The 15,084-nt window shown below is 38.3% G+C and overlaps 1 protein-coding gene and 1 long non-coding RNA gene across 6 annotated transcripts in view; both read left to right on the top strand.

Moving 5' to 3' along the window:
* Positions 1–15,084, top strand: part of ARHGAP24 (Rho GTPase activating protein 24) — a 519,150-nt gene that overhangs the window by 245,057 nt on the left and 259,009 nt on the right. The gene's annotated exons all lie outside the window — the stretch shown is intronic.
* On the top strand, positions 7,918–14,221 carry LOC309862917. Its single transcript, XR_014310792.1, has 2 exons — positions 7,918–13,700; positions 13,908–14,221. It is a non-coding gene; the product is annotated as an uncharacterized lncRNA (long non-coding RNA).

Raw genomic sequence — 15,084 nt, 5'->3', positions numbered from 1 at the left:
TTTCTAATGTGTTAGAACCCCAAATGAGTCTTAGTTAATGTGATTTTCCATCATTTTCTCCCATAGCTGATGTGATGTGTGAAAATCAAATCATGTAAAAGGACTCTGTGGGAAAAGAATGGGATGATCTGTGTGCTGGTGTAAAAAAAAAAAAAAAAAGTGTAATTTACACAATTGCATTCCCTCACTTCTCTAAATGCTGGAAGTCCAAATCCTAGCCATAAATGACCCCTCTTCTCAGTCAACATGAACATTACATTCACCCATTCTGCTCAGCCCATTGTTGTGAACCTGTGAACCCCAGTAGATTTGATAACTGCTTCCTCCTAAATGAGTGTCTCCTCCTGCACTTGCTGGCAACCAGCAGTGTCTCTTCATTGGTTGTCAGGAACACAGAGCCTCAAGGGTCTAAATGATGCTTAGAATGGAACAGATGGTGATGGATTAGTCATGCAGAGGGACTGCAGGCAGCGGGTGGGTTGTAGGCTCCCTCTATCGGTGACTGATGGAATTACACAGAAGGAACCGGCACAAGGGCTCTCTGCATGTGAACAGTGGCTGAAAACACTATCACCTTCAAAGTGCAGAATTACCATCTCCTTTTACCTCCAAATAAGTGGGAGCCCTCTTTTTCAAATATTTGAATTTTGAGCTTTTACAACTCTCGCTTCCATGGCATTTGCAAATTCAGATTCATCTTCAGGTTGCTCCTTTGAAAATATGAAAGAGCACAGAATCTTGACAACCAGCAACAATGTAGAGAAACCATACCGAAAGGGTCAGAATAAAAGGTCCACAGTGAAAAGAAAGAGAATGGCTCATACTTAACCACTTGGCTTCTGTTGCATAGAACAATGATCCTTGTGTGAATAAATTGTCTGTGAACCTGGGCCAGCTTTCTGGCAAACGCAGTGTATCTCTAAAGAAATTAACAATTAGAGTCATACCCTTTCAGCAAAGCACAGATCTTTAGGATTCCTTGGCTAAATAAATATCGAAAGTTACTTTTAAATAGGACCCTAAGATTCACCTAATAAAATCAGATTTTTATCTTTAACATTAAAATCAAAATCAAAAGAAAGAATATATTTTTTCCTTAGAATCTCAACAAGATTTTAAATGAATACAGCTTCTTAGAATATGAATAAGATACCCTACTTTCTTTTTTTCTTAATTATTTTTATTAACATATAATGTATTATTTGCTCTAGGGGTACAGATCTGTGAATCGTCAGGCTTACACATTTCACAGCACTCACCATATCACATGCCCTCCCCAATGTCCATAACCCAGCCACCCAATACTCTACTTTTGAAAGGGCTCTTTGAACTCAAAATATGTTTCACATTCAAGCTATTATTTTCTATTTTATAAAAATAGCAATAAAGAAGTAACTTTTTGGCATTTCTCAATACCTGTCACATACATTATATAGACGCCATCTCTCATAGTAAAAATTACAAAGACCAAAGTCCTCAGTGAGAGGTGAGTGTCTTTATTTTTAGATGTGGTTAGAAACATAATACATGAATTGGTACATTATTTCCATGTTTGAGAGATCTGGAATCTGGATCACATAAAATCTTTGGCTTTTTGGGCTTTATAAGTTTTGTTCATTCATGTAGACTCCAGACTGTTTTAAAGTGGTTTTGGTTTTTTTTTTTAATAACCAAGGGATGGGTGGTGGTAGGTTTTTTTTTATTCCTAAGGTTATAGAGTTAAATCCATTAAAAGATATGTTCATTCATGTTTGTGTGTGATTTGCAATTATTGTCTCCATTGTTCTGTTCCAAACATGAGTTTGAAGAAATCAGTGTGAGTCTGAAATTAAGGGGTGTGTGTGTGTGTGTGTGTGTGTGTGTGTATTTGCCTTTATTTCAGACTCACACACACAAAATATATAATAGCGTAAGGAAAATGGAAATCAACAAGTCTTTTCCCCTTATCCTATAGAAGTAGTAAGGAACCTCACAGATCATTTTATTTTACAGAGGAGAAAATGGCTTCCAGAGAGGGCATTGTGGCCAGTCTTATATAAATTCCCATATTCTCAGCTGAGTAGTCATTCTACCCTTCATGTTCTCTTTGATTATATTAAGTTTCCTTGATTTTTCAGTTTAAGTAGCAAGACTGCTGTTACCCTAGTTCAGTCAGTTTTGGTAGTACAGAAATTACAATTTAATAATCATAACAATAGCTACTTTGTTGTACTACTCTGTGCTGACTGTGGTAACATATCATTCCAATGAATTATTTGATTTAATTCTTGCCACTCTTACGAGTTAAATATTGTTTTTTTTTTTTTTTTACATGAGGAAGTTAGGTTCAAAAGTTTAAAAAACTTTCTAAGATCTCAACCAATAGATGAGTGACACAAAGTTCAGATCCAACTTTTCTAAGTTAGCTAATTTAAGATGAGAATTAGAAAATGATCAGAGAAATTTAAATTCTGTCCTCTGGTAAAAATATTTATGAGATCTTATTAGATCTTGGGAACATGGTATCTATATTAACTATAGCTGTATTTTAATGATGAACATTTTCTCTCCTTTTTATAATTGTGTTAATAGGTAATCATTTCCATATTTGACCTCCAAGTTTTTTCTTGCTAAATTAATACTGGACGTTTGTTCTAGATTTCGATGGGATGCTTACTCTACACAGAAGTATTTGAGTGGGTTCGTTTCTTGGTTTAATCTCTTCCCAATGACTGTAGAGGCCATGGGCTTCATCCCGGAGCACCTGCCGAGTGGCTGATACTGTAGTCTTTCTTTTTCTTTTTCTTTTTCTTTTTTTTTTTTTTAAGATTTTATTTTATTTGACAGGCAGAGATTACAAGTAGAGAGGCAGGCAGAGAGAGGAAGGGAAGCAGGCTCCCTGCTGAGCAGAGAGCCCGGTGTGGGACTCCATCCCAGGACCCTGAGATCATGACCTGAGCTGAAGGCAGAGGCTTTAACCCACTGAGCCATGCAGGCGCCCTTACTATAGTGTTTCTACCTGTGTCCCAGGAGACCAAAAGTTAGTGAATCTCTCTCTCCTAGTCTAGCCTACATGCAGACGTGGCCATGGTAGTGTTCTGTGTCAGTGTGGAAGCAAGAAGCGCAGTTGTGGGGAAAAATCATCTTTTTCAGGAATTTATTAAGGCCTTGTATGTACATGTATTAAAAATCCAATGATAAATAATTTGGTGGGAAATTACTTCAAGAAGCTGACCAAAAGCAGTTAAAATACCATACAGAAGAAGGAAAAATGAGGAGATTGTGTTTATCCAACAGCCTGATGTGCCAAACTGTTATGCCAACTATCTATTTCTGGGAAAATTTCCTTATGGAAGATAATATTTCTTGAATATCTATTTACATTGACAGTGGGCAAATTACTGTAAAGTGACAAAATTGAGGGTTTGCTTAAAAGGCAGTATATTATTTTATATTAATTTCAATGTGGGCAAACATATCATTATTAACATCTAGTTTCCTAACCGTTCTACAAGAAAAAGTTTGACTCTATTTTTAACAACTTTATTCAGATGTTATTCATATACCATATCCTTCATCCATTTGAAGTGTACAATTCAGTGGTTTTTCATATATTCATAAAGGTGTACAACCGTTACTGCAGTCACTTCTGTTATTTCAGAACACACTTATTACCCCAAGAAAGAAATCTCATGGCGATTAGCACTCACTTTCCATTTCTCTCAAGCCCCAAGCTTTAGACAACCATTAGTCTACTTTCTGTCTATATGCATGTGCTTATTCTGGACATTTCATATAAATAGAATGATATGATACATGGTCTTTCACTTAACATTTTTTCAACATTCCTCCATGTGGTAGCGTGAATGGTGCATTCATTCATTTTTATGGATGAATAATATTTCACTGTATGAATATGTCCCTTTTATTTATTCTTTCCTCTCTTGGTGGGCATTTTCTATTTTTCCCCTTTTTCTATTTTTTTTTAAAGATTTTATTTATTTATTTGATAGCCAGAGATCACAAGTAGGCAGAGAGGCAGGCAGAGAGAGAGGAGGAAGCAGGCTCCCTGCTGAGCAGAGAGCCCGACGCGGGACTCGATCCCGGAACCCCGAGATCATGACCCGAGCCGAAGGCAGCGACCTAACCCACTGAGCCACCCAGGCGCCCCATCTGACTATTTTTTTTTAAAGATTTTATTTATTTATTTGACAGAGAGAGATGACAAGCAGGCAGAAAGCCAGGCAGAGAGAGAGGAGGAAGCAGGTTCCCTGCTGAGCAGAGAGCCCGATGTGGGGCTTGATCCCTGGACCCTGAGATCATGACCTGAGCCGAAGGCAGCAGCTTAACCCACTGAGCCACCCAGGCGCCCCCTGACTATTTTGAATAATGCTGCTATTGTGTATGGGTGTTCATGTACAAGATTTTGTGTGAACATGTATTTTCAGTTCTTTTGGGCATATACCTAGGAGTGGAACTGCTAGGTCATAATGTAACTATATGTCTAACATTTTGAAGGACTGCCACACTGTTTTCCAAAGTGACTGTATGCTGTCATTCCCATCAGCCATATTTGAGGGTTTCAATTTCTCCATAACCTCACCAATGCTTGTTACTACCTTTTTTATTATAGTCATCCTAGTGAAATGATAGCTTATTGTGTTTCATTTGGCTAATGATATTGAGTATTTTTTTCTGCACTTTTGGTCATTTATATATCTTCTTTGGAGAAATATCTGTTCAAAGCTTTTATCTGTTTCTCAATGGACCTATTTGTTTGTTTTTGTTGTTGAGTTGTAAGAGTTCTTTATGAGGTGTAGACACAAGTTTCTTATTGGATATATTTTGCAACGCTTTTCTCCTATTTGATGTGTTTTTTATGTTCATTTTTTTGTTTGTTTGTTTTACTTTCTTTTTTTTTTAAGATTTTATTTATTTATTTGTCATAGAGAGAGAAGCGAGAGAAAGCACAGGCAGACAGAGTGGCAGGCAGAGGCAGAGGGAGAAGCAGGCTCCCCACCAAGCAAGGAGCCCGATGTGGGACTCGATCCCAGGACGCTGGGATCATGACCTGAGCCGAAGGCAGCCGCTTAACCAACTGAGCCACCCAGGCGTCCCTGTTTGTTTTACTTTCTTGATAGTGTCATTGAAGCACAATTTTTAAAATTTTGATGAAATTCAATTTATTTGTGTTTTTCCTTTGATCACTTTGTGTCATGTTTAAGAACGGTCATGAAGTTTTATTTCCATGTTTACTTTATAGAGTTTTATAGTTCAGCTCTTACATTTAGGTATATGATTCATTTTGAATTAATTTTTTTGTGTGTATAGTGTAAGGAAGGGGCCCAGCTTCTTTTCAGGTGGACAGCCCATTCTTCTAGCACCATATGTGGAAAAGAGTACTTCTCATTGGACTGTCTTGGCACTGGTTTGTTTTTTTTTTTCCCTTTAACTTTTAAGTTATGAGGTTTTCTCCTTCTGGTTGAGTCAGCTGCAGATAGCACAAGATCAAGCATGTTTCTTAAAAAGCCTCATTCTTTAATTTTCAATAATTCTCTTTTCTGCCGCCCGCTGTCTGCTTTAGCCCCAGGGAGGATGCCCAAGCTCTAGTCTGGGATCACCATGGATTGCCTTTTCATGTTATTAAAACCTTGAAAATAAAAGGAGCATTTAGAGACTATGCCTCACCTGGCTTACTCTGTTGACTGTTTTTCTTAATGTGGCCACTGCCCCTTTTCTAGCTTCAGGCCCCGAGAAGTGCTTGCGCTCTTCCGTTCTTCCTTCCCTCCTGTTCCCCCCTACCCTGGGCCCCCATAATTTGAATCTCTCCAGACCTCTTCCAGTATTTCCTTCTCTGGGTTGCAAATAGGCATTTAATTGAATGAACAGCTCAAGTCTTGCCATAGCTTAAGGAATTATCCTTCAATCCTCTACCTTCCCCTCCCTTACCGCCCAATCCACCAGCCAGTGGTGCTGGCGATGCTTCCAAAATAGAGCTCCACTCTGACTTCTTCTCTCCATAAATACGTTCTCATTTTTGTCTAGGCCATATAATTTCTCTCCTGGATTTCTGGACTCTATTTTCCTACAAAATTCTGGAAAGATCTTTTCCAAATGAACTAAACCAAGACACTAGCTGCCTGAAGCCTTCAACAGCTTCCTCTCAGGTTGAACACAGCATCTAGACTCCATGTGCGGCCTCACAGCCCTGCAGCATCTGCCCCCCACCTGCACTCCTTGCTCACTGTGCCCAGCCACACTGGCTTGCCTCATGCTGGCCCCCAGATTTATCAGCTGTAAGACTTTTTGTGTGCACATTAGACTCCCTCCTTCTAATGCCCTTGCCTCCATTTTTTTTTTTTTTTCTGGCTATATCTTGTCATTTAAATCCCAACTTCAATGCCTACTTCACAAAGGAGCCCTCCTATTAAAAGTAGCTACCTCCAATCTGACATTCTTTTTTTTTTTTTTAAAGATTTTATTTATTTATTGGACAGAGAGATCACAAGTAGGCAGAGAGGTAGGCAGAGAGAGAGGAGGAAGCAGGCTCCCCTCTGAGCAGAGAACCCGATGCGGGGCTCGATCCCAGCACCCTGGGATCATGACCTGAGCCGAAGGCAGAGGCTTTAACCCACTGAGCCACCCAGGTGCCCCTGACATTCTTTTTTTTTTTTTTTTTTTTTTTAAAGATTTTATTTATTTATTTGACAGAGAGAAATCACAAGTAGGCAGAGAGGCAGGCAGAGAGAGAGGAGGAAGCAGGCTCCCTGCTGAGCAGAGAGCCCGATGTGGGACTCGATCCCAGGACCCTGAGATCATGACCCGAGCCGAAGGCAGCAGCTTAACCACTGAGCCACCCAGGCGCCCGCCCCTGACATTCTTTATTAGTCATCTTGTTCATATCTGACACAGGGTTTTATATTCTGAATTTAATAACTTGTTTAACTTTTTATTTTTTTTTACCTGTTTTATGAACCATTATATCCTGTGTGCTCAGCTCATAGTTGGGACTCAACAATCAAATATGAAGGAGTATTTTCTTATCATTTTTCCTCCTCTGTCCCTATTTCCTTCTTGTAAGCAGAATAGTATCTCATTCTTAATATATTTTTTAGCCTATGGCTTAGTTTATTATACAATAGGCCCCTACCTCGCCCATCATTATCTTCTGTTCAGAGATATTTTCAAATATCATACTACCTTGTAAGTGCTCCTTACCAGCCCGACCCTATTCCAGGAACACAGATTCCCTCTGCTTAAAAGAAAAACAGTAACAACTAACTTTTGAAAGTATTTATTCTGCTCATTATGCTTGGATCTTTAGTTAACGTGCTGTAAGGTGGGACTGCTATTATCTTATTTTTACAGAAGAACTAAACTTCAACATGAAGTCACTTGCCCAAGGTCACCATCTACTAAAATGGAGGGACCAGGGTACCTTTCACGTAACCATTTGGTATTCTTTCAGAAGAAACTGAGAAGCAAGCTGAGAAGATAGGAGATTTTTGTCCCTTCAACACTAGACAAATGGATATATGTGTTCTTCTAGGCTCAAGAGAATATAAAAAGCAACATCACAAATATATTTAAGATGGCACTTGGGTAGTTTGTTAAAAAAAAATGGGGACACCTTAGAAAAGGTCTACGATGACATCTTATTAAATAACTCAAATAAAGAAAGGGGAGAGTTTAAAAAATTCACAGGTTTTTGTTTTCATTTTCAGAAATATCTCTGAATGCAAATAGTTTGAAAGTGATGTCATTAAGTGTGTTAAACTCGTTGCTCTTTGAGTGTAACTTTGAAAAAGATATATATATATCTATATATATATATGTATAGATATTCAGTTTGGTTCAGTTAAGCATGCATATGGCTCAGAGACAGGAATGCTGAATAGCATTGCTGCAAGGAACTGCCTCAGTTACCCAGATACGGGCTTTTTTTTTTTTTGTCCTCTTGCAATTGGAGGATAGGCAATAATATTACTGACTAAAAGTTGAAAGGGAAACTAAATTGGTTTCATGTCTAGTTACATTTTAGAATCTAGCTTTACAAAATTACAGCACCATTTCTTGAGTGTAGGATAGGAAAAAAGTGTCCCAAGGAGATAACTTCTTTTTCAGATAACTGCTTTTCCTTCATCTTTTATGTAGTAGTTGAATGTTAAGACAGCGGCAGACACGATGCCACGTGGTTTGATTATGTAATGCAAAGACCAAAACCAAATAAAAAAACCTACACTTTAAAAGCTCCTTTCCACTGAAGGGGATTATGGAAAAAATGACTGCGTTTAAAAGTCTAAGTTCTGTTTGCCAAAGTGGGGGAGGGAGTGGGAAAGGCGGGTGGAGTGGCCCAGACTGGCCATGGAAGACAGGGAAGAGGCCATCTGCCACCAGTTGGCAGGACGTGATCACCAGAGCACAGAGTGGGTAATTGTCCTCAACTTTGGAGGCGGAAGCTGGCAGCTGACCCAAAAGTCTGCTTTCTCCTAAGAGAGAGAGGCAGTCATTGAGCTGGGACAGTGATGGTGTCTCCCTCATGTTGGGCAACATGGAAAAAGCACAGGAGGGTATAAGGAGGAAGAAAATAAAGAAAATGAATACTGATTAACTCCGCCTGTCTGTCCAGCTAAGCTTGAGATTGATTTTGCTCACTAGTGGAACAGGCAACCTGAATTTCTGAATTAAATAAAAAACAAAATTACCAAGGTACTGTAAGTGTTGGAGAAAACAAGAGACCAAAATGTGTGTGTGTACACACATAAATCTATGTAGGTAGAGATATAAATATATATTGAATTACCATGATGTCTACTCTACACTAGGTAATTAAGTGGTAGGTAATTTTCATGATAATACCAGTTGGGGAGGTTCTTTGATTAGGTCCAATTTGTAGATGTGCAAATTGAGTTTTGTGACAGGGTTCAGTTTCCTGTTTGTAGGACTCTAAAGCATGTACCATTACCTAGTTTATATATTTTTTCTATTATTGTTTCCAAGTAATTTTTTATAGTATTAACTAATTTAGACATTTCTTAAGGGGCAAAGAGAACATCTGAACTTTTGTGTGTAGTTTATGGACAACAAATAATCATTTTTTGTGACCTTTAGTATATTGTTTAAACTTGTTAGCACGCAGATATTTTGTGGTCAAGTATACTTGAAATTTTATTCGGGGCACCTACATTTTTTTAAAGTGTTTTCAATCTCATGGTTTACATGAGACCGAGAGACTGAAGTCTTGAATAACTGTGGCTTCTGTAAACCCTCAGTGCGTCATCAAGGCCCTTGGGTCTCAGTTAAAGTGAGAGAATCTGAATCCCAGAACAATGACGGACTTCTTTGAAATTCAGGTTCACTGAGAAGAAATTGAAAACAAAAGGAATCCCATGTTTTTATGTATGACTGTATATGTCACATATATAGTTATATATGACTGTATATAGTTACCTGGCTGGAATGACTGTATATAGTTACTGGCTGGGAAAAAAAAATCACAAATTTAGATGGAAGGTAGAATGCTTCACCATCATGAAGAAGACATTTAGGAGACTAAAAGAAGTCTAGGACCTTGGAGGTGAACCTGAGTAGAAGACTAAAGGACTCTTTCCTTCAAAGAGTCAAGGAAACCAAGCACACAAAGAAGAGAAACATTAGTATTGTGCTGGAGTAACTGCCCTCAGTCTCTTCTCCTTTATCCAAAAGGAGGCCATAGGCCAGCTAAAGCCATCCTCGTCCTAGAGGTTAGCTGTCAGCCCACCCCTTGCTTTCTCATTCGAAGGAGCACCTCAGCATTCAAAGGAAAGTAACCTTAGTTCAACTTTAATTACAAAGAAGTAAATTTCTTAAAAATGCCTTGACTTTACTGTTAGCTCCCCCCTGGGTTGCCGCATAGCTCACAACACTGCAGTATGACATCAAGGCTGAAAACGGCTTGATTATTTAAATGGTAGAGTTTGGGCTAGCTCTTGAAGCCCAGGATGAGTGATGGCCAGCCCCAAGAGTACCAAATCATCGCTCAGTGACTAATTTTCATCCTCATCCTCAGTATCTTATTTGTTTTTTTTTAAGCAACTCTTAAGGAAACCGTATATTCACAAATGTGCCTTTTTCTAGTGGTTCTGTTGCGTTTGTTTTGATTATCATATATGCCTTCAGCCTTTTCCAAATATTCATAGAAAAAAATAGAAGCCATTTTCCACTTGAAAAATGCTTTTCATTTTGTAAGACCCCAGAGTACCTCACTGGTAACACCACAATTCAAACATGTTTGGCATTAAGCTTCAACCCTGGAGAGGCAGAGAGCCTGGCTTGTGTTTTCTGGAATGGTTATTTGCTTGACTTCAAATCCCATGGTCCCTGAATCTATGAATTTTTAGAATTCTGCTTTTAATCTCTGTCACATCTTTACTCTATATGTATGAGAAAGATATAAGGCCCAAATCACTGAATGACTAAATAGAATTTCCTAAATGAGAGTGAAAAATTAGTACCCTGTGAGAAAATTTAATGAGAATATACCTTTAGCAGTTACTAATTTCTACTGCATGATTTAAGGGGAGAGAGAGAGAAGGAGATTTTCTGAGGCTAAAAAGCAGATTGACCAAGATTCTTGTAAACCCTTTATATGTAGTTAGAGGCAAACCTCCCACTTGCCTGTAGCGATGGCATTTCTGACTGATAGGATTCCAGAACAATTTTGTAACAAAAGGGACATGATTGTGTTGAATCATCCTTCATATTGGTTCAGGGATATTTTCCATTATATAGCGCTGCTTTTTTTTTTTTTTTTTAATGGTTCTTGAGTCCTAAAAATAAATGTATCCCCGTAAATGCCCTTCGTTAAGCTCTTATTTCAGAGAATTCTTAATAGGTATTTCAGTCATTAGAGGGAATTAGCCAGGTGGTACAGAATACCATATGCAAGGCTCCATTACACAGCCAGACAAGTCTAAATACGCCCTCCGTTTTCAACTGCCTCCTGGTCCTTAATCTATTCTCAATACTCTCCGTTATTAATTCTTAACCATGTTAAATAAAGATGTGAGGTTAAAGCAAGGTGCTTTTATTTTCAAAGGGGCTCTCATTGCTAAATATATGGGTAGGTTGGTGCCTAGGAGAGGTGAAAAGAGGAGAATCCTATACATTCAACAAGTATTTATCACATACCTGGTTATTTACCACACAATGTGGAAGATGTTAAAAAAAATTGAATAAATCATTTAATGACATAAACTCAAGATATTCATAATCTGATTGGCTGCAAAGTACCGAAGTAGGTGTGTGACATAGAAAAATGTTCTACGTGCAAAAGGAAGTTATTAGAGAAGCCCATTGAAGGAAGAGTGCCCATCAGTTGAACTAATGGTTTGAGGTTGGAATCAGCCTGCTTTCAAGTTCCACAGGTTGTGCTAGTGCTCGCCTGGCCCCTTGGCTTAGTGTTGGGATAGTAGATTCTATATCCCAGTCCCTTCCCTTGGAGACTACCAATCTGAGAGACCAAGAAAGTGGACATGCCAGCAAATGACCAAATGACCTATAATTCCATGGCAGGTGCACTTTTGATTTAACTTAATCAAAATCAAGAGTAGGTTTTTTTTGTTGTTTGTTTGTTTCTTTGATTTTGATCTCTTTCATTGACAGGGTTCCTCAGGGTGGGGGAGGGGAGGTAGTGAGAAGTAGCCAAGTTAGGTGATGGTCCCATTGTGTTTTTTCCTCAGGTGGGATAGAAAAGGTCAGCTAAGGAATCAAAAATCCCCTCACTGATGTTGTTATGACTGCGCTAGATTAGAAATCTGCCATTTGGTCAAGAAGTCATTTAAGGACTCGTATCCTGAAATTGTGACACGCTCTCCTCTTGCATTAGTGCATGGCTTATTCTCCATGAGGAGTTATACACCTCCTTTTTTATTTCTCTATAAACTTACCCATCTTTTGGGCCACCTCTTCTTCCAGTAAACCTCACAATAACTAATCCTTGGACCACTGAATCAAAGAATGTACATTACCTTCCTGCTATATTTCTTGGATTGGATTGTTATTTTTCTTTTGTATAATTTTATTTTTTTGTTTTTGTTTTTGTTTTATTTCATACCCTAACCATTCAAATAGATGGGGGCAGGGGCTGTATTTTATGTCTCTGTGTGTCTCTTAGCAACATGCCTGGATAAGATTGGCACTGTTTGATTGGTTTCAAACAGGAATCAGAGTCCTTACTTGTGTGCGACCAAAACAGGGCTTGGATCCCATGGCCAGTAAGTACCAATGCATCTTGAGAATAACTACTTCTTTCTTTCACTTAAAATCATTATGAATAACATTATGAAGATCATTTTCCCCACATTTAAAGACATGCCTAGAGTAACAGAAGTAAATCTTTTTCGTATAAGTATAGACTTTCATTTTTTTGCTTTTCTTTTCTCTTAGCATCCATTTGTGTTTCAGTTATGTTTTAAAATGTGAGAATATTAAAATATTTCCTTCATATAAAATATATCATATAGCTTTTTTAAAACTCTTGTTTGAAAGGTAATCTTGGGGGATATTACTAGAACTTCTGTTGAGCAAAAAAAGTACTAAGCACAAAACAAACAAAAAACTGACAACATGACATTAAAATAGTTCCCAAATGAACAACAATCATTTATGTTTAGAGTCTTAAACAGAATATTTTTTAAATTTTTTAAAAATACAATTATTAAGGGGCTCCTAGGTGATGAATTTAGTTAAGCAGCTCAGGTCATGATCTCAGGTCCTGGAATCGAGTTCCACGTGGGGCTCCTTGCTCAGTGGGGAGGCTGCTTCTCCCTCTCCCTCTGCCCTTCCATCCTGCTTATGATCTGTCTCTGTCTCTCTCCCTTTCTCAAATAAATAAGATAAAGTCTTTTTTTTTTAAAAAATGGAATCATTGAGACAAGGGATGGATAAAAATGAAGTTATGAATTAATGAAGAGGATTTGGGGGAGTGGGTAGATCTTCTAATGTGAAAATTTGAGTGACTTTAAAATGAGAGTAATAAAGCGGGTATCATTAAAAAACTGGTTAGAGTCTTAAGTCAGCAGCCCTGTCTGTTCCAGCCAGGATTGTTTGACTGTGTGGAAATAGTGTCTTAGTAAGTACAAAATGCACACCAATACTGCCCTCTGCAGTTCTCCTGAAAGACAGGCAACCTGTCTCCAAGTGTGTGAGTGGCTAGCTGTTTTTAAATGAGCCCTAATTTAGATAGAAAAGTTCAAATACATTTGGCTTTGAAGTGTGTTGTAGCAGTAAGCAACCTGGGCCACCAAATAGCTAACTGTGTGTACGATGACTGCCTATAGAAGTCAGATACTCCAGAAGAGCTACATGGTCCTTGTTGTTTCTGTGAATATATGCTATCAATGACAGTTCTTGAAACATTTTCATTCTGTGGTCCGGTTAGCAATATATATTTCCTTTTCACATACAGATTCCATGCTGGAATTAAGAAGGTAGCCTGATATGGCAGAAGGACAGTGGAATATATAAAGTCTGTGGAAAGTGTTTACAATTAAAAACAGTGAGGCTGCTTTATGGTCATTTTTTTTTTATTTGTAGTGGAGGAAGCATTAAATTAAACTCCGTTGTCCCTGATAATGAAAACTAAAAAGTAGAAAGAATATATGATCAAAACAAGCTTCAAAGCCCAACGTTTGGGTGTTTAAGTGAAATGTTGGTTTGTGTGTGTGTGTGTGTGTGTGTGTGTGATTTTATTTATTTATTTATTTATTTATTTTTTTTTTTTTATTTGACAGATAGAGATCACAAGTAGGCAGAGAGGCAGGCAGAGAGAGAGGGAGGAGGAAGCAGGCTCCCTGCTGAGCAGAGAGCCCGATGTGGGGCTCGATCCCAGGACCCTGGGATCATGACCTGAGCCGAAGGCAGAGGCTTTAACCCACTGAGCCACCCAGGCGCCCCTGTGATTTTATTTATTTAGAGGGAGTGTGCATACGAGTGGACAAAGGGAAAGAGAGAAAAGGAGACAAAGAATGTCAAGACTCCCCACCCAGTTCAGAACCCAACATGGGGCTCCATCTCACCGCCCTGAGATCATGACCTGCGCCAAAATTAAGAGTCAGATACTCAACCAACTGAGCCACCCAGGGATCCCGAAATATTGATATCTTTTTTTAATTGTAAATGCATGTGAAAGACAATAAGAAACTAGTAGTCATATGACATAGTATATGAAAGCTTTGTCAAAAGACTTACATGAAAATAAAAATCTGTAGAGAAATAAATGTGTTTTATCCCCCAAATATGAGGCAGAAAAGCAACGTTTCTTAGTGTACAAGAGCAAAATTCGAATGGGTTCAAATCTCAGTGTTGTTGCATACTGTATGAGCTTGGGCAAATTACTAAAACTCCCTGTCCTTCAGTTATGAAATCAAATTGTAACTATGTAAGAGCTGTATAGTATTTGCTGTTATTACCTTACTATTTTCAGAACCAAGTGTTGGTATAAATTTGCTTATGAGCGTATGTAAGCTATGGGGAGACTGAGAGTTCAACCTTCATTAAGACATTAGTTATAAAGTAGCAGAAAGCAACTCATATTACTTTAAGTAAAAGGGAGAGGTAATACTATAAAATTACAGTGGTTATTTTAAGAGCTCAAAGAAAAACTGCTACTAAGTCTCAGGATAAATAAAAACACTTAACTTGGAACTCTCCCAGGCAATACTTTTCTCTGCTCCTGTTCTTGCCTGTTCTGACATATCTGTATCATTCCTCTGAAGGAATGACTCTCTCTTCTTCAATGAGGCAGAATGTGACCACCCACAGCTCTAAAGATGTGGTTACACCTCTAGTCACACAGAGATACCAAATACCTTTTTCTTAGCTCCTATCCAATTCCTGGGAATGGGATTCTAACCCAACATGGATGAGATGCTCAGCTGTAGCTAACCAGGTATGGCTGTCGGGTGAGACTTAGTAGCAGAAATATAGCCTGAACATGTCTTTACACCATTTTCTAAACATCAAATTTAGGAATTACTTTAAATCTTTCTGCATAAGCAGTCTTCAGTTTACCAAGCTTTTCATTGAAATAGTTGCCTGCTAGTTGTCTGGAATTCAGAAAACATT

The sequence above is a fragment of the Mustela nivalis genome, assembly GCF_964662115.1.
Source record: "Mustela nivalis genome assembly, chromosome: 4".
NCBI classification, from domain to species: Eukaryota; Metazoa; Chordata; class Mammalia; order Carnivora; family Mustelidae; genus Mustela; species Mustela nivalis.
The sequence above is the reverse complement of the archived record's forward strand: the minus strand, read 5'-3'. Positions and strand labels throughout refer to the sequence as shown.